Below are 24,357 nucleotides of genomic sequence, written 5' to 3' on the forward strand. Positions count from 1 at the left end.
CAGAAATATTAGAGCAAGAGAAGGAGATGGCAGCCGAAAATAATAATAATGCAAGGAGAATGCTTGGTGACTTCACAAAGCCAACGTCCAAATTTGATGGAAGAAGCATCTCCATTCCTGCCATTGGAGCCAATAATTTTGAGCTGAAACCTCAGCTAGTTGCCTTAATGCAACAAAACTGCAAGTTTTATGGACTTTCATCTGAAGATCCTTATCAGTTTTTAACTGAGTTCTTGCAGATCTGTGAGACTGTAAAGACGAATGGAGTTGATCCTGAAGTCTACAGACCCATGCTTTTCCCTTTTGCTGTAAGAGACAGAGCTAGAATATGGTTGGATTCACAACCCAAGGATAGCCTGGACTCCTAGGATAAGCTGGTCACTGCCTTCTTAGATAAATTCTTTCCTCCTCAAAAGCTGAGCAAGCTTAGAGTGGATGTTTAGACCTTCAAACAAAAAGATGGTGAATCCCTCTATGAAGCTTGGGAAAGATACAAGCAGCTGACCAAAAGATGTCCATCTGACATGTTTTCAGAATGGACCATATTAGATATATTCTATTATGGTCTATCTGAATTTTTGAAAATGTCATTGGACCATTCTGCAGGTGGATCTATTCACCTAAAGAAAACGCCTGAAGAGGCTCAAGAACTCATTGACATGGTTGTAAACAACCAATTCATGTACACTTCTAAGAAGAATTCTGTGAATAATGGGATACCTCAAAAGAAAGGAGTTCTTGAAATTGATGCTCTGAATGCTATATTGGCTCAGAACAAAATGTTAACTCAGCAAGACAACATGATCTCTCAAAGTCTGAATGGATGGCAAAATGCATCCAACAGTACTAAAGAGGCGGCTTCTGAAGAAGCTTATGATCCTGAGAACCCTGCCATGGCAGAGGTTAATTACATGGGTGAACCTTATGGAAACACCTATAACTCATCATGGAGAAATCATCCAAATTTCTCATGGAAGGATCAACAAAAGCCTCAACAAGGCTTTAACAATGGTGGACAAAATAGGTTGAGCAATAGCAAGCCTTTTCCATCATCTTCTCAGCAACAGACAGAGAATTCTAAACAAAACACTTCTAATTTAGCCAATCTAGTCTCTGATCTGTCAAAGGCCACCTTCAGTTTCATGAGTGAAACAAGATCCTCCATCAGAAATCTGGAGGCACAAGTGGGCCAACTGAGTAAGAAAGTCATTGAAACTCCTCCCAGTATTCTCCCAAGCAATACAGAAGAGAATCCAAAAGGAGAGTGCAAAGCCATTGATTTGATCAATGTGGCCGAATGCACAAGGGAGGAGGAGGACGAAAATCCTAGTGAGGATGACCTCCTGGGACGTCCCTCAAGCAAGAAGGAGTTTCCTATTAAGGATCCAAAGGAATATGAGGCTCATACAGAGACTATAGAGATTCCTTCTGCCATTCATGAGCTCTGAAGACTATTCTTCCTCTGAAGAGGATGAAGATGTGATTGGAGAGCAAGTTGCTCAATATTTAGGAGCTATCATGAAGCTGAATGCCAAGTTGTTTGGTAGTGAGACTTGGGAAAGTGAACCTCCCTTGCTCATTAGTGAACTAGATACTGGGATTCAGAAAACTCTACCTCAAAAGAAACAAGATCCTGGCAAGTTTTTAATACCTTGTACCATAGGCACCATGACCTTTGAAAAGGCTCTATGTGATCTAGGGTCAGGGATAAATCTTATGCCACTCTCTATAATGGAGAAGCTGGGGATCATTGAGGTACAACCTGCCTTGTTCTCATTACAATTGGCAGACAAGTCATTGAGACAAGCTTATGGAATAGTGGAGGACGTGTTAGTAAAGGTTGAAGGCCTTTACATCCCTGCTGATTTCATAATCTTAGACACTAGGAAGGAAGAGGATGAATGCATTATCCTTGGAAGACCTTTCCTAGTCACAGCAAGAACTGTGATAAATGTCAACAGAGGTGAACTAGTCCTTCAATTGAATGGGGACTACCTTGTGTTTAAGGCACATGGCTATCCCTCTGTGACAAAAGAGAGTAAGCATGAAGAGCTTCTCTCAGTTCAGAGTCAAGAAGAGCCCCCACAGTCAAACTCTAAGTTTGGTGTTGTGAGGCCACAACCAAACTCTAAGTTTGGTGTTGGGACTATACAACATTGACCTGATCACCTTTGTGGATCCATGAGAGCCACTGTCAAGCTATTGACATTAAAGAAACGCTTGTTGGGAGGCAACCCAATTTTATCTAATTTTTATTTTATTTTATTTTATTGTTATTTTGTGTTTTATTAGGTACATGATCATGTGGAGTCACGAAAAAAATCATAAAAATTAAAAAACAGAAGCAAAAACAGCAGAAAAAAATTTGCACCCTGGAGGAACCACAGGCTGGCGTTCAACGCCAGTAAGATGCATCTGGCTGGTGTTCAATGCCAGAACAGAGCATCAACCTGGCGCTGAACGCCAGAAACAAGCAATATTCTGGCGCTGAACGCCAGGAATGTGCCTAGAGAAGAAAAGCTGGCGCTGAATGCCAGTAACAAACATGAAACTGGCGTTCAACGCCAGAAACATGCTTTACATGGGCGTTGAACGCCCAGAATGTGCACCACACGGCGTTTAAATGCCAGAATGATATGCAAAGGTATTTTACATGCCTATTTGGTGCAGGGATGGAATTCCTTGACACCTCAGGATCTGTGGACCCCACAGGATCACCTCAGAATCTGTGGACCCCACAGGATCCCCACCTACTATATTCCCACCTTACCTCCTAATCCTACTTTGTGATGAGTATTCCCCATGTCACACTTCCCAACACTCTTCACCAATCACCTTAATCCCTCTTCCCAATCACCCCTTCACCACTCACATCCTTCCACTCTTCCCCATAAACCCCACCTACCTTCAAAAATTCAAAACCATTTTCCCACCCATTCCCACCCTAAATGGCCGAACATACACCCCCTCCCTATATATACCCTTCCATTCTACTTCATTTTCACACAACACAACCCCCTCTTCTTCACCTAGGTCGAACCTACATCTCTCCCTCTCTACCATATTCTCTTCTTCTTCTTCTTCTCTTCTTTCTTCTATTGCTCGAGGACGAGCAATATTTTAAGTTTGGTGTAGTCAAAGCTCAATCTTTTTTGTTTTCCACTACCATCAATGGCACCTAAGGCCGGAGAATCCTCTAGAAAAGGAAAAGGGAAGACAAAAGCTTCCACCTCCGAGTCATGGGAGATGGAAAGATTCATCTCCAAGAGCCATCAAGACCACTTCTATGATGATGTGGCAAAAAAGAAGGTGATCCCTGAGGTCCCTTTCAAGCTCAAGAAGAATGAGTATCCGGAGATCCGACATGAGATCCGAAGAAGAGGTTGGGAAGTCCTAACCAACCCCATGCAACAAGTCGGAATCTTAATGGTTCAAGAGTTCTATGCCAATGCATGGATCACTAGGAACCATGATCAAAGTATGAACCCGAATCCAAAGAATTATCTCACAATGGTTCGGGGGAAATACTTAGATTTTAGTCCGAAAAATGTGGGGTTGGCGTTTCACTTGCCTATGATGCAAGGAGATGAACGCCCCTACACTAGAAGGGTCAACTTTAATCAAAGGTTGGACCAAGTCCTAATGGACATATGTGTGGAAGGAGCTCAATGGAAAAGAGACTCCAAAGGCAAGCCAGTTCAACTAAGAAGACTAGACCTCAAGCCTGTGGCTAGAGGATGGTTGGAGTTCATCCAACGCTCCATCATCCCCACTAGCAACCGATCTGAAGTTACTGTGGATCGGGCCATCATGATTCATAGCATCATGATTAGAGAGGAAGTAGAAGTTCATGAAGTCATCTCCAATGAATTCTACAAAATAGCCGACAAGCCCTCCACCATGGCAAGGCTAGCTTTTCCTCACCTTATTTGCCATCTATGTTACTCAGCTGGAGTTATCATAGAAGGAGACATCTCCATCAAGGAAGATAAGCCCATCACCAAGAAGAGGATGGAGCAAGCAAGAGAGACCCTCCACGGTTCTCAAGAGATGCATGAGGAAGTTCATCATCAAGAAATCCCTGAGATGCCTCAAGGGATGCACTTTCCTCCCAACAACTATTGGGAGCAACTCAATACTTCTTTAGAAGATTTGAGCCACAATGTGGAACAATTAAGGGTGGAACATCATGAGCACTCCATCATTCTCCATGAAATAAGAGAAGATCAAAGAGCAATGAGGGAGGAGCAACAAAGGCAAGGAAGGGACATAGAAGAGCTTAAGGACATTGTTGGTCCTTCAAGAAGAAGATGCCACTAAGGTGGATTCATTCCTTGTTCTTATTTCTTTCTGTTTTTCAGTTTTTTATGTTATGTTTATCTATGTTTTGTGTCTCTACTTCATGATCATTAGTATGTAGTAACTATGTCTTAAAGCTATGAATAAATTCCATTAATCTTTCACCTCTCTTAAATGAAAAATGTTTTAATTCAAAAGAACAAGAAGTACATGAATTTCGAATTTATCCTTGAATTTAGTTTAATTATATTGATGTGGTGACAATACTTTTTGTTTTCTGAATGAATGCTTGAACAGTGCATATTTTTGATCTTGTTGTTTATGAATGTTAAAATTGTTGGCTCTTGAAAGAATGATGAACAAAGAGAAATGTTATTGATGATCTGAAACATCATGAAATTGATTCTTGAAGCAAGAAAAAGCAGTGAAAAAGAAAGCTTGTGAAAAAAAATGGCGAAAAAGATAGAAAGAGAAAAAAAGCAAGCAGGAAAAGCCAATAGCCCTTAAAACCAAAAGGCAAGGGTAAAAAGGATCCAAGGCTTTGAACATCAATGGATAGGAGGGCCCAAGGAAATAAAATCCAGGCCTAAGCGGCTAAATCAAGCTGTCCCTAACCATGTGCTTGTGTCAAGAAGGTCCAAGTGTAAAGCTTGAGACTGAGTGGTTAAAGTCGTGATCCAAAGCAAAAGAGTGTGCTTAAGAGCTCTGGACATCTCTAACTGGGGACTCTAGCAAAGCTGAGTCACAATCTGAAAAGGTTCACCCAGTCATGTGTCTGTGGCATTTATGTATCCGGTGGTAATACTGGACAACAAAGTGCTTAGGGCCACGGCCAAGACTCATAAGTAGTTGTGTTCAAGAATCAACATGCTTAACTAGGAAAGTCAATAACACTTTCCGAAATTCTAAGTTCCTAGAGAAGCCAATCATTCTAAACTTCAAAGGAAAAAGTGAGATGCCAAAACTGTTCAGAAGCAAAAAGTTACAAGTCCCGCTCATCTAATTATAATTAATATTCATTGATATTTTGGAATTTATAGTATATTCTCTTCTTTTTATCCTATTTGATTTTCAGTTGCTTGGGGACAAGCAACAATTTAAGTTTGGTGTTGTGATGAGCGGATAATTTATACGCTTTTTGGCATTGTTTTTAGGTAGTTTTTAGTAAGTTCAAGCTACTTTTAGGGATGTTTTCATTAGTTTTTATGTTAAATTTACATTTCTGGACTTTACTATGAGTTTGTGTGTTTTTCTGTGATTTCAGGTAATTTCTGGCTGAAATTGAGGGACTTGAGCAAAATTCTGAAAAAGGCTGACAAAAGGACTGCTGATGTTGTTGGAATCTGACCTCCCTGCACTCGAAAATGATTTTCTGGAGCTACAAAACTCAAATTGGCGCGCTCTTAACGGCGTTGGAAAGTCGACATCCAGAGCTTTTCAGCAATATATAATAGTCCATACTTTATTCGGAAATTGACGACGTAAATTGGCGTTGAACGCCAAGTACATGCTGCTGTCTGGAGTTAAACGCTAGAAACACATCATGATCCGGAGTTGAACGCCCAAAACACGTTATAACTTGGAGTTCAACTCCAAGAGAAGCCTCAGCTCGTGGATAGTTCAAGCTCAGCCCAAGCATACACCAAGTGGGCCCTGGAAGTGAATTTATGAATCAATTACTTACTCATGTAAACCCTAGTAGCTAGTTTAGTATAAATAAGACTTTTTACTAGTGTATTAGTCGTCTTTTGACCATTCGGTCTTTTGATCACCTTCATGGGGGCTGGCCATTCGGCCATGCCTGAACCTTTCACTTATGTATTTTCAACGGTGGAGTTTCTGCACACCATAGATTAAGGGTGTGGAGCTCTGCTGTACCTCAAGTTTCAATACAATTACTATTACTTTCTATTCAATTCTCTTTTATTCTTATTCCAAGATATACGTTGCACAACACTTTGATGAATGTGATGATCCGTGACACTCATCATCATTCTCACCCATGAACGTGCGTGATTGACAACCACTTCCGTTCTACTCTAGGCCGGGCGCATATCTCTTAGATTCCCCAACAGAGTCTTCGTGGTATAAGCTAGATAGATGGCGACATTCATGAGAATCCAGAAAGTCTAAACCTTGTCTATGGTATTCCGAGTAGGATTCTGGGATTGAATGACTATGACGAGCTTCAAACTCCTGAAGGCTGTGCGTGATGACAAACGCAAAAGAATCAAGGGATTCTATTCCAACCTGATTGAGAACCGACAGATGATTAGCCGTGCTGTGACAGAGCATAGGACCATTTTCACTGAGAGGATGGGATGTAGCCATTGACAACGGTGATGCCCTACACACAGCTTGCCATGGAAAGGAGTAAGAAGGATTGGATGAATGTAATAAGAAAGAAGAGATTCAAGACGAGCACAGCATCTCCATACGCCTATCTGAAATTCCCACTGTTGATTTACATAAGTATTTCTATCCCTTTTATTTTCTATTTATTATTAATTTTCGAACTCATCATAAACCAATTTAATCTGCCTAACTGAGATTTACAAGGTGACCATGGCTTGCTTCATACCAACAATCTCTGTGGGATCGATCCTTACTCACGTAAGGTATTACTTGGATGACCCAGTACACTTGCTGGTTAATTTGAACGGAGTTATGATCACACCAGGGATTATTAAGATCCCAATTTATCACACCATGATCTCTTTGGGATATTTTTGATTTCATACAAATACAAAGAGACCAACTTTGAGGATCACAATTTCGTCCACCAGTTGCCAAAGGCTTCCCCCATGTAATTTACCTCTGCCATTGCAGGGTTTTCAGGATCATAAGCGTTTTCTTCAGAAGATGCCTCTTTAGTGCTGTTGGATGCATTTTGCCATCCATTCAGACTTTGAGAATCATGTTGACTTGCTGAGTCAACATTTTGTTCTGAGCCAATATGGCATTCAGAGCATCAATTTCAAGAACTCCCTTCCTTTGAGGCGTCCCATTATTCACAGAATTCCTCTCAGAAGTGTACATGAATTGGTTATTTGCAACCATTTCAATAAGTTCCTGAGCTTCTGCAGGCGTTTTCCTTAGGTGAATGAATCCACCTGCAGAGTGGCCCAGTGACATCTTAAAGAACTCAGACAGACCATAATAGAATATATCTATCACGGTCCATTCTGAAAACATGTCAGAAGGATACTTTTTGGTCATCTGCTTGTATCTTTCCCAAGCTTCATAGAGGGATTCACCATCTTTTTGCTTGAAGGTCTGAACATCCACTCTAAGCTTGCTTAGCTTTTGAGGAGGAAATAATTTAACTAAGAAGGCCGTAACCAGCTTATCCCAAGAGTCCAGGCTATCCTTAGGTTGTGAGTCCAACCATGTTCTAGCTCTATCTCTTACAGCAAAAGGGAAAAGCATGAGCCTGTAGACTTCAGGATCTACTCCATTAGTCTTAATAGTCTCACGGATCTGCAAGAACTCAATTAGAAACTGGTAGGGATCTTCTGATGGAAGTCCATGAAACTTGCAGTTTTGTTACATTAGAGCAACTAGTTGAGGTTTCAGCTCAAAATTATTTGCTCCAATGGCAGGAATTGAGATGCTTCTTCCATCAAACTTGGAAGTATGTGTAGTATAATCACCAAGCTTCCTCCTTGCATTATTGTTGTTGGGTTCGGCTGCCATATCCTTTTCTTGTTCGAAAATTTCAGTAAGGTTGTTTCTAGATTGTTGTAATTTAGCTTCTCTTAGTTTCCTCTTCAGAGTCCTTTCAGGTTCAGGATCAGCCTCAACTAGAATGCCTTTTTTCTTATTCCTGCTCACATGAGAAAGAAGAGAACAGAAAAGGAAGAGAAATCCTCTATGTCACAGTATAGAGATTCCTTTATATTAGTAGAAAAAGAAAGGGAATAAGAGTGAAGAAGAATGAATAATCCAAACACAAGGGTGAGGATAGGGGCAGAGATTGGAGATGAAGAGAAGTGTTAGTAAATGAATAAATAAATAGAAAAAGATGAGAGAGGGAGAAATTTTCGAAAATAAATTTTGAAAAAGTAGTTAGTGATTTTCGAAAATTAAAAGAGAATAAAATTTAAAATTAAAATTTGAAACAATTAATTAATTAAAAAGAATTTTTGAAAAAGAGGGAGGTATTTTTGAAAATTGGAGAGAGAAAAGTTGTTAGGTGGTTTTGAAAAAGATAAAAAACTAAACAACAGTTAATTGGTTAGTTTGAAAAAGATTTGAAAATCAAATTTGAAAGGATAAGAAGATAAGAAGATATTTTGAAATCAAATTTTTGAAAAAGATAAAATTTAAAAAGATATGATAAAAAGATATGATTAAAAAGATATGGTTGGAAAAGATTTAATTTTTAAAATTAAAATTAATTACTTGACTAACAAGAAACTAAAAGATATGATTCTAGAATTTAAAGATTGAACCTTTCTTAACAATAAAGTAACAAACTTCAAATTTTTGAATCAATCACATTACTTGTTAGTTAAGTTTCGAAAATTTGAAATAAAATAAGAAAAAGATTTTGAAAAATAGTTTTAAATTTTCAAAAATCATAAGATAAAAGTAAAAGAGATTTGATTTTTGAAAAAGATTTTGAAAAGATAAGATTTTTAAAATTGAAAATTTGACTTGACTTATAAGAACTAACTAATTTTAAAATTTTTTGACTAAATCAACTCAAATTTTCAAAATTTTGAGAGAAATAAGGAAAAGATATTTTTTTGATTTTTTTGAATTTTTTGAATTTTTAATGATGAGAGAGAAAAACAACAAAAATGACTCACAACATGAACATTATGAATCAAAACTCATGATGCATGCAAGAACACTATGAATGTCAAGATGAACACCAAGAACACTTTGAAGATCATGATGAACATCAAAAACATATTTTTGAAAAATTTTTGATGCAAAGAAAACATGCAAGACACTAAACTTAGAAATCTTTAATGCTTAGACAATATGAATGCAACGATGCACATGAAAAACAATAAAAGACACAAAACAAGAAAACATCAAGATCAAACAAGAAGATTTACCAAGAACAACTTGAAGATCATGAAGAACACTATGAATGCATGAATTTTCGAAAATTGCAAGAACAAGATGAATATGCAATTGACACCAAACTTATAAATTGACTAAAGACTCAAACAAGAAGCACAAAATATTTTTTTGATTTTATTATTTTATTATTTTTTGTATTTTCCTTTATTTTTTCGAAAAACATATAGGGAAAAGAAAATAAGAAATTCAAAATTTTTAATAAGAATTCCAGGAATCTTTCAATATTGGCCTAAAGCTCCAATCCAAGGGTTGGACATGGCTTAATAGCCAACCAACTTTAGGATATAAATCAGGCATACAACAGCTGATATTTCAATTAACTTGCCTCTATGCTGATGGTTTGGAAGCATCAGTCCAAAAGAATTAGACATGGCTTTACAGCCAGCCAGATTTCAACATGCTTCATGAATCTCTAGAATTCATTCTTAAAAATTTTGAAAAATTTTCGAAAATAGGTGAGAACATTTTGAAAAATATTTTGAAAAAATATTTATTTTTTTGAAAACATTTTGAAAAGAAAATAAAAAGAAAATTACCTAATCTGGGCAACAAGATGAACCGTTAGTTGTCCAAACTCAAATAATCCCCAGCAACGGCGCCAAAAACTTGGTGCACTAAATTGTGATCTCTAATAATGGCATTCAACTTGGTATGCGCGTTTATAACTCAGCATTTTCTTCACAACTTCGCACAACTAACCAGCAAGTGCACTGGGTCGTCCAAGTAATAAACCTTACGTGAGTAAGGGTCGATCCCACGGAGATTGTTGGTATGAAGCAAGCTATGGTCATCTTATAAATCTCAGTCAGGCGGATAATAATTGGTTATGGAGTTTTCGAATAATAATAATAAATAAAAAGGAAATAAAGATAGAAATACTTATGTAGATCATCGATGGGAATTTCAGATAGGCGTATGAAGATGCTGTGCTCCTTCTGAATCTCTGCTTTCCTACTGCCTTCATCCAATCCTTCTTACTCCTTTTCTTGGCAAGCTGTATGTAGGCATCATCGTTGTCAATGGCTACATCCCATCCTCTCGGTGAAAAAGGTCTAAATGCTCTGTCACGGCACGGCTAATCATCTGTCGGTTCTCAATCATGTCGGAATAGAATCCCTTGATTCTTTTGCGTTTGTCATCACACCCAACAATCGCGAGTTTGAAGCTCGTCACAGTCATTCAATCCCGAAATCCTACTCGGAATACTACAGACAAAGTTTAGACTTTCCAGATTCTCATGAATGCCGCCATCAATTCTAGCTTATACCACGAAGACTCTGATCTCATGGAATGGAAGGCTTAGTTGTCAGGCAAGGGCAACCATGCGTCGTGCATCAGGAATCCAAGAGATACACACTCTAGCTTTCGCTTGTAGAACGGAAGTGGTTGTCAGGCACGCGTTCATAGGGACGGATGATTTTGAGTGTCATGGATCATCACATCCATCAGGTTGAAGTACGAGTAGTATCTTAGAACAGAAATAAGATTGAATTTGAATAAAAGATAGTAGTAATTGCATTAAAACTTCGAGGTACAACAGAGCTCCACACCCTTAATCTATGGTGTGTAGAAACTCCACCGCTGGAAATACATAAGTGATGAAGGTTCAGGCATGGCCGATTGGCCAGCCCCCATAAACGTGATCAATAGCCTCCTAAGATGAATAATAGAGTAAAACTGAGACCAAAGATGTAACGTGGTCAAAAAGACATCTAATACAATAGTAAAATGTCCTATTTATACTAGACTAGCTACTAGGGTTTACAGAAGTAAGTAATTAATGCAGAAATCCACTTCCGGGGCCCACTTGGTGTGTGCTTGGGCTGAGCTTGAGTTTTACACATGCAGGGGCTTCTTTTGGAGTTGAACGCCAAGTTGTAACGTGTTTCTGGCGTTCAACTCAGGTACGTGACGTGTTTCTAGCATTTGACTCTAGAATGCAACATGAAACTGGAGTTGAGCACCAGTTTACGTCATCTAATCTCGAATAAAGTATGGACTATTATATATTGCGGAAAAGGTCTGGATGTCTACTTTCCAACGCTGTTGAGAGCGCGCTATTTGGAGTTCTACAGCTCCAGAAAATCCATTTTGAGTGCAAGGAGGTCAGAATCCAACAGTATCAGCAGTCCTTTGTCAGCCTTTTATCAGAGTTTTGCTCAAGTCCCTCAATTTCAGCCAGAAAATACCTAAAATCATAGAAAAACACACAAACTCATAGTAAAGTCCAGGAATGTGAATTTAGCATTAAAACTAATGAAAACATCCCTAACAGTAACTATATCCTATTAAAAACTACCTAAAAACAATGGCAAAAAGCGTATAAATTATCCGCTCATCAAAGACCTTATTCATTAATCTCTGATAAGTAGCTCCCGCATTTTTAAGACCAAAAGGCATGACGATGTAGCAGTAGTTTGCTTTTGGGGTTAAAAAGGAAGTTTTTTCTTGATCGGGTGGATACATTGGGATTTGATTGTATCCCGAATATGCGTCCATAAATGAGAGGTATTTATATCCAGAGGAGGCATCTACCAGAGCGTCAATACTTGGGAGTGGATAAGGATTTTTTGGGCAGGCTTTGTTGAGATCAGTGTAGTTGGTGCACATTCACCACTTCCCATTTGATTTTTTCACCAAGACGACGTTAGCTAGCCATAGTGGGTATTTGACTTCTCTTATGACTCCTGCCTCCAGTAGAGCTTGTACTTGCTCTTCCACAGCTTGGGATCATTCTGGTCTGAGCTTTCTATGTCTCTGTTGTACTGGCCGAGATCATGGGTAGATCGCCAACTTGTGGCACATTAATTTGGGGTCAATGCCTGATATGTCTGCAACCTTCCATGCAAAGAGGATGACGTTATCTCGTAAGAACTGTACGAGTGATTCTTTTTTGTCTCCTTTTAGGATCGTACCAATATTGGTTGTTTTGTCCGGGATGTCTCCGATCTGGACTTTCTCTACTTCACCTTCGAGTTGTGGGCGGAGTTCTTCCTGCCTCTGAACTCCACCGGCTTTGATTGTGTGGAATTCTTCTCCTTTGCCTCTGAGGTTTAGACTTTTGTTGTAATAGTGGCGCGCCATCTTCTGGTCTACTTTTATTGTAGCTATCCCTTCTGCAGTTGGAAATTTCATGCATAGATGTGGAGTCGAGACTATTGCGCTGAGCTGATTCAATGTTGTCCGACCTATTAAGGCGTTGTAGGCTGAACTCACGTCGACCACGATGTAGTCTATCTTGAGTGTTCCTGACTGGTTTCCTTTTCTGAAGGTTGTGTGCAGTGAGATGTATCCAAATGGTTGAACCGGGGTGTTTCCTAGTCCAAACAGGCTGTTCGGATATGCTCTAAGTTCATTTTCTTCCAGGCCGAGCTTGTCGAAGGCAGTTTTGAACAAGATGTCAGCGAAGCTCCCTTGGTCTATCAATGTGCGGTGAAGATTTGCGTTTGCCAGTATAATAGTGATAACCATGGGATCGTCGTATCCTGAGATGATACCGGACGCGTCTTCTTTAGTGAAAGTAATTGCGTTGATGTCGGGTGCTTCCTCCTTCCCCTCAACATGATATACTTCTTTAAGATATCTTTTGCAAGATGATTTGGAGATTCCTCCTCCCGCAAATCTACCGTGTATCATGTGGACGTGTCTTTCTGGTGTACGAGGTGATCGCTCGGTTCGTCCGACATCTTCGTCCCTTCTTCTTTTTCTTTGCTCATCGTCCTGGGTGGCCAGGTACCGATCTAATTTTCCTTCTCTCACTAGTTTTTCTATGACAATCTTTAAGTCAAAACATTCGTTGGTGGAATGCTCGCAGATTCGATGGTATTCACAATATTCGGTCCGATTTCCCCTACTTTTTTTGCCTTTGAGTGGTCGAGCTGGGGGTATTTTTTCAGTGTGGCAAACTTCTCTGTAGAAATCCACAAGGGACACCCGAAGAGGGGTGTAATTATGGTTTTTTTTTTATTTTTCCCCCATGTCGATCTTCCTTCTTTTTGGACTCTTTATCCTTATCCCGGGAGGGATAGGTGAATCCAGATTTTGAGGTCTCTCCTAGTCGAGAGTTTTCCTCCATGTTGATGTACTTCTCTGCTCGTTCTTGCACCTCGTTCAGAGATGTGGGGTGTTTTTTCGATATAGATTGGCTAAAAGGTCCCTCTCACAAGCCATTGATGAGGCCTATAATGACAGCCTCTGTTGGTAGGCTTTGTATGTCCAGGCATGTTTTGTTGAATCTTTCCATGTAGTTGCGAAGACTTTCCCGATCTCCTTGCTTGATTCCTTATAGACTTGGGGCATGCTTAGCCTTATCGTTTTGGATGGAGAATCTGGCCAGAAACTTCTTGGCTAAGTCGTGGAAGCTTGAGATGGACCAAGGAGGAATATTGTCGAACCATCTAATTACCGTCTTTGTTCAAATAGTTGGAAAGGCTTTGCAGCGAATTGCATCTGAGGCATCAGTGAGGTACATTCTACTTCTGAAATTGCTGAGATGATGGCCGGGATCTGTAGTGCCATCGTACAAAGTCATATCCGGGAGTTTAAAGTCTTTTGGGATTTTGGTCTTCATGATCTCCTTGGTAAATTGATCTTGGTCCTTGCGGGAGCTATCCTCATGAGAGGATCGATTAGCTTTGGCCTTGAGATAGGCTTCGAGTTTTAGGAGTTTGTCCTCCAATTCCCGATGTCGCCTTATTTCCCTTTGTAGGTTTTTCTCAGCCTCTTGTAGATGTAGGGCTTCTTCTTCAGGGTGTTTTAAATGGTCTTGAAGCGCCTCCATGGCTCCCGTATTTGGAGAATTCTTTTTGTTGTTAATTTGAGGAGTTTCCTTCGGTATAGTGTCCGCGTTTTTGTGCGGCGTTCTATCCTCTAGATCTGAATTGTGGTTGTTGTCAAGGTTGTCTGCCATGATGATGGGATGACTTCCAGGTTCCCCGGCAACGGCGCCAATGTTCCGAGGGTTACCTGAAATTGTAGGTCGATCTCGGTCGGGATCTTCTGTGCTGGTCAGAGATGACGTGTCCGACGTGTAGGTGGGTGCCGGAGCTGCAGCATCTAACTTGTTGGACTGCCAATGCTGTTGATCCTTTATCACTAGAGGGTGGTGGTACCTGCAAGGGACTCTGATGCTTAAGTTAGCAAGGGTAGTTAAACAGGTTTTTTGTAGAATCAGAGTATAAGTTATACCTGGGTGCGCCAGTGTATTTATAATTGTGTGGAGTGACCTTTCTGGAGATAAGATAGTTATCTTATCTTATCTTATCTTATCTTATCTTCGAGTAAGGTCATCTTATCTTGAAGGGAACCGCCCTTATCTCTATAGGCTTGGACTACCTTAGGATTTGGGTCATGTTCCTCTGTTTGGCCCTTTTTGGGCTCTTCTTGGTGATTGGACCGAGGTCTCTGAGAAGAGGTCGGATTGTCCTAACCTGAAGAGGTCGGTCGATTTATCAGTAGAACATCCCGGGTCGGACAGCTCGACCCAGGGTATGAACACTGTTAAATCCAGATAATTAGAAATTTAGGAGAATATGTTTTCAAGTTGTTGTTCAAGTAAAGAGCTTTTCCAAGTTAAACAAGAACTCAATTAGAAAAAGGGTCATACCTCCGTTCCACCCAATTTCATAAAATAAAGAACGAAAACAATTCTTGAAATATAAATTAGTACATAAATTAAAATGAAAAAACAAGGAACAGAATCAATCCATACAATAGACAAAGCTCCTAGCCTTAACAGTGGAGGTTTAGTTGCTCATGGATCAGAGTGAAAACTAGGATTCTGGTAAACTGTAAATTTGGAATGAGGTGGAATTCTTTCCGAGAAGAAAAGTTTCTTCTTTTTATATCTAATCCTAATTAATTTAAAATCTATTTTCTAAAATTAAAATAATATCTTTTCCTAATTTTAAATAAAATTTAAATTTTAATTAGAATTAATTAAACAATCCGTGCCTTGTAACGTGGGGACCACTTGGCTTCACTGGATCCACGCCTAACTTGGTTAAGAGGTGCGCCTAACTTCATGCTGTTCACCACATAAGGCGCCTTACTTGGACTGAAGAGGAGGTAATGCGCCTTACTTGGAGGAGAGCAAATGTTGCGTGTTGTCGTTGTTTCTTGTGCCTAACTTGAGAAATCTCAAGTTAGGCGCAGCCTTGGAAGAGTTGATGGAAGAGAAATATAGACTATTATATATCGTTGGAAAGTTCTAGAAGTTAGGTTTTCAACGCCACTAAAATCACATCAATTGGATCTTTGTAGCTCAAGTTATTTAGGTTTGAGTGCAGAGAGGTCAGGGTTGACAGCATCATTCGCCTTCTTCTCCTTTTCTACAGAAACTCCATCAAATCTAGCCAAATGCTACCTAATACAAATAGAATTGCACAAGACTCAAAGTAGCATCTATAGTGGCTAAAAGATAATTAATTATTGATTACAATCAACAATTTAAATGCAAATTCACTAGGAAAAGATAAGAAAGATCCTCACGCATCAATAAAGAGTCTCCAAATACAGAAATTCTAGATGCTTTGCGAGCATAGCAGGATCACCTCAAACAACGCGAACAAGAACCGAGCATCAGTGGGAAGCCAAGAGAGACCTCCGGAGAGAAACAAGCCGGCGCCGAGTGCTAGAGGGCAAGCTTCTAAAGCTCGAAGACGACCTCAAAGCTAAAACCGCTCGTCCGGTCATGAAGATGGCCCCCACAAGGACCAAGATCCATTCACCAAAGAAATCATGAAAGCTAAAGTTCTAAAGAACTTCAAAGCTCCTGACATGACCCCGTATGACGGTACATTTGATCCAATCCATCATCTTAGCAATTTCAGAAGTAGGATGTATCTCACAGATGCCTTGGACGTCATTCGATGCAATGCTTTCCCAACTACTCTGACCAAGACAGCAATAAAGCGGTTCGACAGTTTGCCGCCAAGGTCAATAGCAAGCTTCGATGACCTCGCCAAGAAGTTTCTAGCTAGATTCACCATCCAGAAAGACAAAGCCAAGCATGCCCCTAGCCTATTAGGGATTAAGCAAAGAGATCGGGAAAGCCTCCATAGCTACATGGAAAGATTCAACAAGACATGTCTGGACATACAAAATCTACCAACAGAAGTAGCCATCATGGGTCTCATCAATGGCCTACAAGAAGGACCTTTTAGCCACTCAATATCCAAAAAACACCCAACAACTCTAAATGAGGTTCAAGAAAGGAAGGAAAAATATATCAACATGGAGGAGAATGATGAGCGGATAATTTATACGCTTTTTGGCATTGTTTTTAGGTAGTTTTTAGTAGGATATAGCTACTTTTAGGGATGTTTTTATTAGTTTTTATGCAAAATTCACATTTCTAGACTTTACTACGAGTTTGTGTATTTTTCTATGATTTCAGGTATTTTCTGGCTGAAATTGAGGGACCTGAGCAAAAAGCTGATAGGAGGTTGATAAAAGACTGCTGATGCTGTTGGATTCTGACATCCCTACACTTGAGATAGATTTTCTGGAGCCACAGAACTCCAAATGGCGCGCTCTAAACTGCGTTGGAAATTAGACATCCAGGGCTTTCCAGCAATATATAATAGTCCATACTTTGTTCAATTTTAGATGACACAAACTGGCGTTCAACGCCAGTTCCATGCTACATTCTGGAGTAAAACGCCAGAAACACGTCACAAACCAGAGTTAAACGCCAAAAACGCGTTACAACTTGGCGTTTAACCCCAAGAGAAGCCTCTACACGTGTAAAGCTCAAGCTCAGCCCAAGTACACACCAAAGTGGGTCCCGGAAGTGGATTTCTGCATTTAGACTTATTTCTGTAAACCCTAGTAACTAGTCTAGTATAAATAGGACATTTTACTATTGTATTAGACATCTTTGGATTATTTTTGGATTACCTTATGATCCTTTGATCACATCTTGGAGACTGGCCGCTCGGCCATGCCTAGACCTTTTTCTTATGTATTTTCAACGGTGGAGTTTCTACACACCATAGATTAAGGTGTGGAGCTCTGCTGTACCTCGCGAACTAATGTAATTACTATTGTCCTTTTATTCAATTCAAGTTTATTCTTGTTCTAAGATATCACTCGTACTTCAACCTGATGGATGTGATGATCCGCGACACTCATCATCATCCGTCCTTATGAACGCGTGCCTGACAACCACCTCCATTCTACAAGCGAGAGCTAGAGTGTGTATCTCTTGGATTCCTGATACACGATGCATGGTTGCCCTCGCCTGACAACCGAGCCTTCCATTCCGTGAGATCAGAGTCTTTGTGGTATAAGCTAGAATCCATTGGCAGTATTCATGAGAATCCGAAAAGTCTAAACCTTGTCTGTGGTATTCCGAGTAGGATTCAGGGATTGAATGACTGTGACGAGCTTCAAACTTGCAAGTGTTGGGCCTAGTGACAGACATAAAAGAATCACTGGATTCTATTCCGACATGATCGAGAACCAATAGCTAATTAGCCATACGAGAAACTGTTGATGACCATTTTCATTGAAAGGATGGGAAGTAGCCATTGACAACGGTGATGCACTACATACAGCTTGCCATGGAAACGAGTAAGAATGATTGGATGAAGCAGTAGGAAAGCAGAGATTCAGAAGGAACACAGCATCTTCATGCACTTATCTGAAATTCCCACCAATGAATTACATAGGTATCTCTATCTTTATTTCATGTTTTATTTATCTTTATATTCGAAAACCATTATAACCTTTTGAATCTGCCTAACTGAGATTTACAAGGTGACCATAGCTTGCTTCAAGCCGACAATCTCCGTAGGATCGACCCTTACTCACGTAAGGTATTACTTGGACAACCCAGTGCACTTGCTGGTTAGTTGTGCGGAGTTGTGACAAAGTGTGATTCACGTTTGAGAGCACCATGTTATTGGAGCCATTGTTGATGATTACAATTTACGTGCACCAAGCTTTTGGCGCCGTTGCCGGGGATTGTTTGAGTTTGGAGAACTGGCGGTTCATCTTGTTGCTCAGATTAGGTAATTTTCTTTTATTTTGTTTTCAAAAAGTTTTCAAAAATTTTCTCTTTGTTTTTGTTTTTCTAAAAATAATTTTCAAAAAAAATACAAAAAATTATAAAATTATAAAATAAAAAATATCTTGTGTTTCTTGTTTGAGTTCTGAGTCAATTTTTAAGTTTGGTGTCAATTATATGTTTTTAAAATTTATGCATTTTTTTCCAAAAAATTCATGCTTTGCATTCTTCATGATCTTCAAGTTGTTCTTGGTAAGTCTTCTTGTTTGATCTTCATATTTTCTTGTTTTGTGTCTTTTGTTGTTTTTCATATGCATTTTTGCATTCATAGAGTTTAAACATGAAAATTTTCTAAGTTTGGTGTCTTGCATGTTTTCTTTTCTTGAAAATTTTTCAAAAAAATAAGTCTTGATGTCCATCTTGATCTTCAAAGTGTTCTTGGTGTTCATCTTGACATTCATAGTGTTCTTGCATGCATCATTGGTTTTGATCCAAAATCTTCATGTTTTGGGTCATATTTGTGTTTTTCACTCTCATCATTAAAAATTCAAAAATCAAAAAATATATTTTCCTTGTTTTACGCATAATTTTCGAAATCTTTAGGTTGAATTATTCAAAAATTTTTAAAATAAGTTGTTTCTTGTTAGTCAAGTCAAGATTTCAATTTTAAAAATCCTATCTTTTCAAAACTTTTTCTCAATTTTAAAAATTAAATCTTTTTCATTTTTCTTCTTATTTTTCGAAAATTTTAAAATTGATTTTCAAAAATCTTTTTCTTAATTTGATTTCATAATTTTTGAAAACCTTACTAACAATTAATGTGATTGATTCAAAAATTTTAAGTTTGTTACTTTCTTGTTAAGAAAGGTTCAATCTTTAAATTCTAGAATCTATCTTTTAGTTTCTTGTTAGTCAAGTAATTAATTTTAATTTTAAAAATCAAATCTTTTTCAAAATAAATTTCAATCATATCTTTTCAATCATATCTTTTTCAAAATTAATTTCAAAATCTTTTCTAACTTCTTATCTTTTCAAAATTGACTTTCAATTTTTTTCAACTAACTAATTGACTTTTTGTTTGTTTCTTATCTTTTTCAAATCTACCTAACTACTTTCCTCTCTCTAATTTTCGAAAATTCCTCACCCTTTTTCAAAATTCTTTTTATTAACTAATTGATTCAAATTTTAATTTTATTTCTTCTCTTAATTTTTGAAAATCACTAACCTTTTTTTCAAAAACAATTTTCGAAAACTTCTCTCTCTCATCTTCTTCTATTTATTTTATTTATTTAGTAACACTTCTCTTCATCTAAAAATTCGAACCCTCTCTTCTCCTCTGTGTTCGAATTTTCCTCTTCTCCTTCTTTTATTCTCTTATTCTTCTACTCACATAAAGGAATCTCTATCCTGTGACATAGAGGATTCCTCTTCCTTTTCTGTTCTCTTCTTTTTTCATATGAGCAGGAGCAAGGACAAGGACATTCTTGTTGAAGCAGATCCTGAACCTAAAAGGACTCTGAAGAAGAAGCTAAGAGAAGCTAAAGCACAACAATCCAGAGAAAACCTTACAGAGAATCTCGAAAAAGAGAGAGACATGGCCAAACCCAATAACAATAATGGAGGCGCAAGGAGGATGTATGGTGATTATACTACACCTACTTCCAAATTTGATGGAAGAAGCATCTCAATCCCTGCCATTGGAGCAAACAATTTTGAGCTGAAGCCTCAACTAGTTGCTCTAATGCAACAGAACTGCAAGTTTCATGGACTTCCATCAGAAGATCCCTATCAGTTTTTAACTGAGTTCTTGCAGATCTGTGAGACTGTTAAGACTAATGGAGTAGATCCTGAAGTCTACAGGCTCATACTTTTCCCTTTTGCTGTAAGAGATAGAGCTAGAATATGGTTGGACTCACAACCTAAAGATAGCCTAGACTCTTGGGATAAGCTGGCCAAGGCCTTCTTGGCTAAGTTCTTTCCTCCTCAAAAGCTAAGCAAGCTTAGACTGGATGTTCAGACCTTCAAACAAAAAGATGGTGAATCCCTCTATGAAGCTTGGGAAAGATACAAGCAGATGACCAAAAGGTGTCCTTCTGACATGCTTTCAGAGTGGACCATTTTGGATATATTCTATTATGGTCTATCTGACTTCTCTAAGATGTCACTGGACCATTCTACAGGTGGATCCATTCACCTAAAGAAAATGCCTGCAGAAGCTCAAGAACTTATTGACATGGTTGCAAATAACCAATTCATGTACACTTCTGAGAGGAATCCTGTGAGTAATGGGATGCTTCAGAGGAAGGGAGTTCTTGAAATTGATGCTCTAAATGCCATATTGGCTCAGAACAAAATGTTGACCCAACAAGTCAACATGATTTCTCAGAGTCTGCATGGATTGCAAAATGCATCCAACAGTACTAAAGAGGCATCTCCTGAAGAAGAAGCATATGATCTTGAGAACCCTGCAATAGTAGAGGTGAATTACATGGGTGAACCCTATAGAAACACCTATAATCCTTCATGGAGAAATCATCCAAATTTCTCATGGAAGGATCAACAAAAGCCCCAACAAGGCTTTAATAATGGTGGAAGAAACAGGCTTAGCAATAGTAAGCCTTTTCCATCATCTTCTCAGCAACAGACAGAGAATTCTGAGCAGAGCTCCTCTAGCTTAGCAAACATAGTCTCTGATCTATCCAAGGCCACTTTAAGTTTCGTGAATGAAACAAGGTCCTCCATTAGAAATTTGGAGGCACAAGTGGGCCAGCTGAGTAAGAAAATCACTAAAACTCCTCCTAGTACTCTCCCAAGCAATACAGAAGAGAATCCAAAAAGAGAGTGCAAGGCCATTGATATAATCAAAATGGCCGAATCCAAAGAGGAAGGGGAGTACGTGAATCCCAATGAGGAAGACCTCATGGGACATCTCCCAGACAAGAAGTAGTTCCCTATTAAGGACCTAAAGGAATCTGAGGCTCATATAGAGACCATAGAGATTCCATTAAACCTCCTTCTGCCATTCATGACCTCTGAGAACTATTCTTTCTCTGAAGAGGATGAAGATGTAACTGAAGAGCAAGTTGCTCAATATCTAGGAGCAATCATGAAGCTGAATGCCAAGTTGTTTGGTAATGAGACTTGGGAAGATGAACCTCCCTTGCTCATTAGTGAACTAAATACATAGGTTCAGCAATACTTTACCTCAAAAGAAACAAGATCCTTGTAAATTCTTAATACCCTGTACCATAGGCACCATGACCTTTGAGAAGGCTCTGTGTGACCTGGGGTCAGGTATAAATCTTATGCCACTCTCTGTAATGGAGAAACTAGGAATCTTTGAGGTACAAGCTGCCACATTCTCATTAGAGATGGCAGACAAGTCAATAAGACAAGCTTATGGATTGGTAGAGGACGTGTTAGTGAAGGTTAAAGGCCTTTACATCCCTACTGATTTCATAATCTTAGACACTAGGAAGTAGGAGGATGATTGCATCATCATTGGAAGACCCTTCCTAGCCACAGCAGGAGCTGTGATTGATGTTGACATAGGAGAACTAGTCCTTCAATTGAATGGGGACTACCTTGTGTTTAAGGCTCAAGGTTATCCTTCTGTAAACATGGAAAAGAGGCATGATAAGCTTCTCTCAATACAGAGTCAAACAAAGCCCTCACAATCAAACTCTAAGTTTGGTGTTGAGAGGCCACAACCAAACTCTAAGTTTGGTGTTAAGAAGCCTCCACATTCAAACTTAAGTTTGGTGTTGGGAGGCCCTCATCATGCTCTGAACATCTGCGAAGCTCCATGAGAGCTCACTGTCAAGCTATTGACATTAAAGAAGCGCTTATTAGGAGGCAACACAATTTTTATTTATTTATATCTCTATTGTTCTTTTATGTTTTATTAGGTTCATGATCATGTGGAGTCACAAAACAATTGCAAAAATTAAATACAGAATCAAAAATAGCAGAAGAAACATCATACCCTGGAGGAAGAGCTTACTGTCGTTTAAACACCAGTAAGGAGCATCTGTCTGGCGTTTAGTGCCAGAACAGAGCATGAAGCTGGCGTTGAACGCCAGAAACATTAGCAGTCTGGCGTTTAAACGCCAGGATTGCACCCTGGGGAAAGCTGGCGTTTAACGTCAGAAATAAGCATCAGCCTGGCGTTAAACACGAGAAACATGCTACATTTGGGCGTTTAACGCCAGAAACAAGCATCAATCTGGCGTTAAATGCTAGGATTGCATACAGAAGGTGTTTTACATGCCTAATTGGTGCAGGGATGAGAAATCCTTGACACCTCAGGATTTGTGGACCCCACAGGATCACTTTAGGATCTGTGGATCCCACAGGATCCCCACCTACCGCAATTCACCTTCTCTCTTCGTCACACAATCTAATAACACTCTTCCCCAAAAACCCTTCACCAATCAACTCAATCTCTCTTCCCCATCACCTCTTCACTACTCACATCCATCCACTTTTTCCCATAAACCCCACATACCTTCAAATTCAAAATCCCTTTTCCACCCAAGCCCACCCTGAATGACCGAAACCCATTCCCTCTCCCTCCACTATATAACCCCTCCATCCTTCTTCATTTTCACACAACACAACCCTCTCTTCCCCCCTTGGCTGAAACCCACACATCTCTCCCTCTCCTCCTTATCTTCTTGTTCTTCTTCTATTCTTTCTTCTTTTGCTCAAGGACGAGCAACATTCTAAGTTTGGTGTGGTAAAAGCATAGCTTTTTTGTTTTTCCATAACCATTTATGGCACCTAAGGCCGGAGAAACCTCTAGAAAGAGGAAAAGGAAGACAAAAACTTCCACCTCCGAGTCATGGGAGATGGAGAGATTCCTCTCAAAGGTTCATCAAGACCACTTCTATAAAGTTGTGGCCAAGAAGAAGGTGATCCCTGAGGTCCCTTTCATGCTCAAGAAAAATGAGTATCCGGAGATCCGACATGAGATCCGAAGAAGAGGTTGGGAAGTTCTGGCCAACCCCATTCAACAAGTCAGAATCTTAATGGTTCAAGAGTTCTATGCCAATGCATGGATCACTAGGAACCATGATCAAAGTATGAACCTAAATCCAAAGAATTGGCTTACAATGGTTCGGGGAAAATACTTAGATTTTAGTCCGGAGAACGTCAGGTTGGCGTTCCACTTACCTATGATGCAAGAAGACGCACGCCCTTACACTAGAAGGGTCAACTTTGATCAAAAGTTGGACCAAGTCCTCATGGACATATGTGTGGAAGGAACTCAATGGAAAAGTGACTCAAAAGGCAAGCCGGTTCAATTGAGAAAACTGGACCTTAAGCCTGTGCCTAGAGGATGGCTGGAGTTCATCCAACGCTCCATCATCCCTACTAGCAACCGATCCGAAGTACCTGTGGATCGGCCATCATGATCCATAGCATCATGATTGGTGAGGAAGTAAAAGTTCATGAGGTCATTCCCCTAGAACTCTACAAAGTAGCCGAAAAACCTTCCACCTTGGCAAGGCTAGCTTTTTCTCATCTCATTTGCCATCTATGCAACCTAGCTGGAGTTGTCATAGAAGGAGACATCCTCATTGAAGAGGACAAGCCCATGACTAAGAAGAGGATGGAGCAAACAAGAGAGCCCATTCATGGATCTCAAGAGACGCATGAGGAAGCTCATCATCAAGAAATCCCTGAGATGCCTCAAGAGATGCATTTTCCTCCAAACAACTATTGGGAGCAACTCAACACTTCTTTAGAAGGATTGAGTCATGACATGAACCAATTAAGGGTGGAACACCAAGAGCACTCCATCATTCTCAATGAGAGTAGAGAAGATCAAAGAGCTTTGAGGGAGGAGCAACAAAGGCAAGGAAGAGACATAGAGGAGCTCAAGGACATCATTGGTCCTTCAAGAAGAAGGCGCCACCATCACTAAGGTGGACTCATTCCTTAACTTC

General features: G+C 39.4%; 2 non-coding genes across 2 annotated transcripts; both read right to left on the reverse strand.

Annotated features, from left to right (window-relative positions):
• Nucleotides 1-422: 422 nt before the first annotated feature.
• On the reverse strand, nucleotides 423-526 carry LOC112719110 (small nucleolar RNA R71). The gene has a single exon (XR_003161426.1). It is a non-coding gene; the product is annotated as a small nucleolar RNA R71 (small nucleolar RNA).
• A 19,876-nt stretch (nucleotides 527-20,402) lies between these two features.
• On the reverse strand, nucleotides 20,403-20,510 carry LOC112719527 (small nucleolar RNA R71). Its single transcript, XR_003161826.1, has one exon. It is a non-coding gene; the product is annotated as a small nucleolar RNA R71 (small nucleolar RNA).
• Between the last annotated feature and the right edge of the window lie 3,847 nt (nucleotides 20,511-24,357).

The sequence above is a fragment of the Arachis hypogaea genome, chromosome 10 (assembly GCF_003086295.3).
Source record: "Arachis hypogaea cultivar Tifrunner chromosome 10, arahy.Tifrunner.gnm2.J5K5, whole genome shotgun sequence".
NCBI lineage: Eukaryota > Viridiplantae > Streptophyta > Magnoliopsida > Fabales > Fabaceae > Arachis > Arachis hypogaea.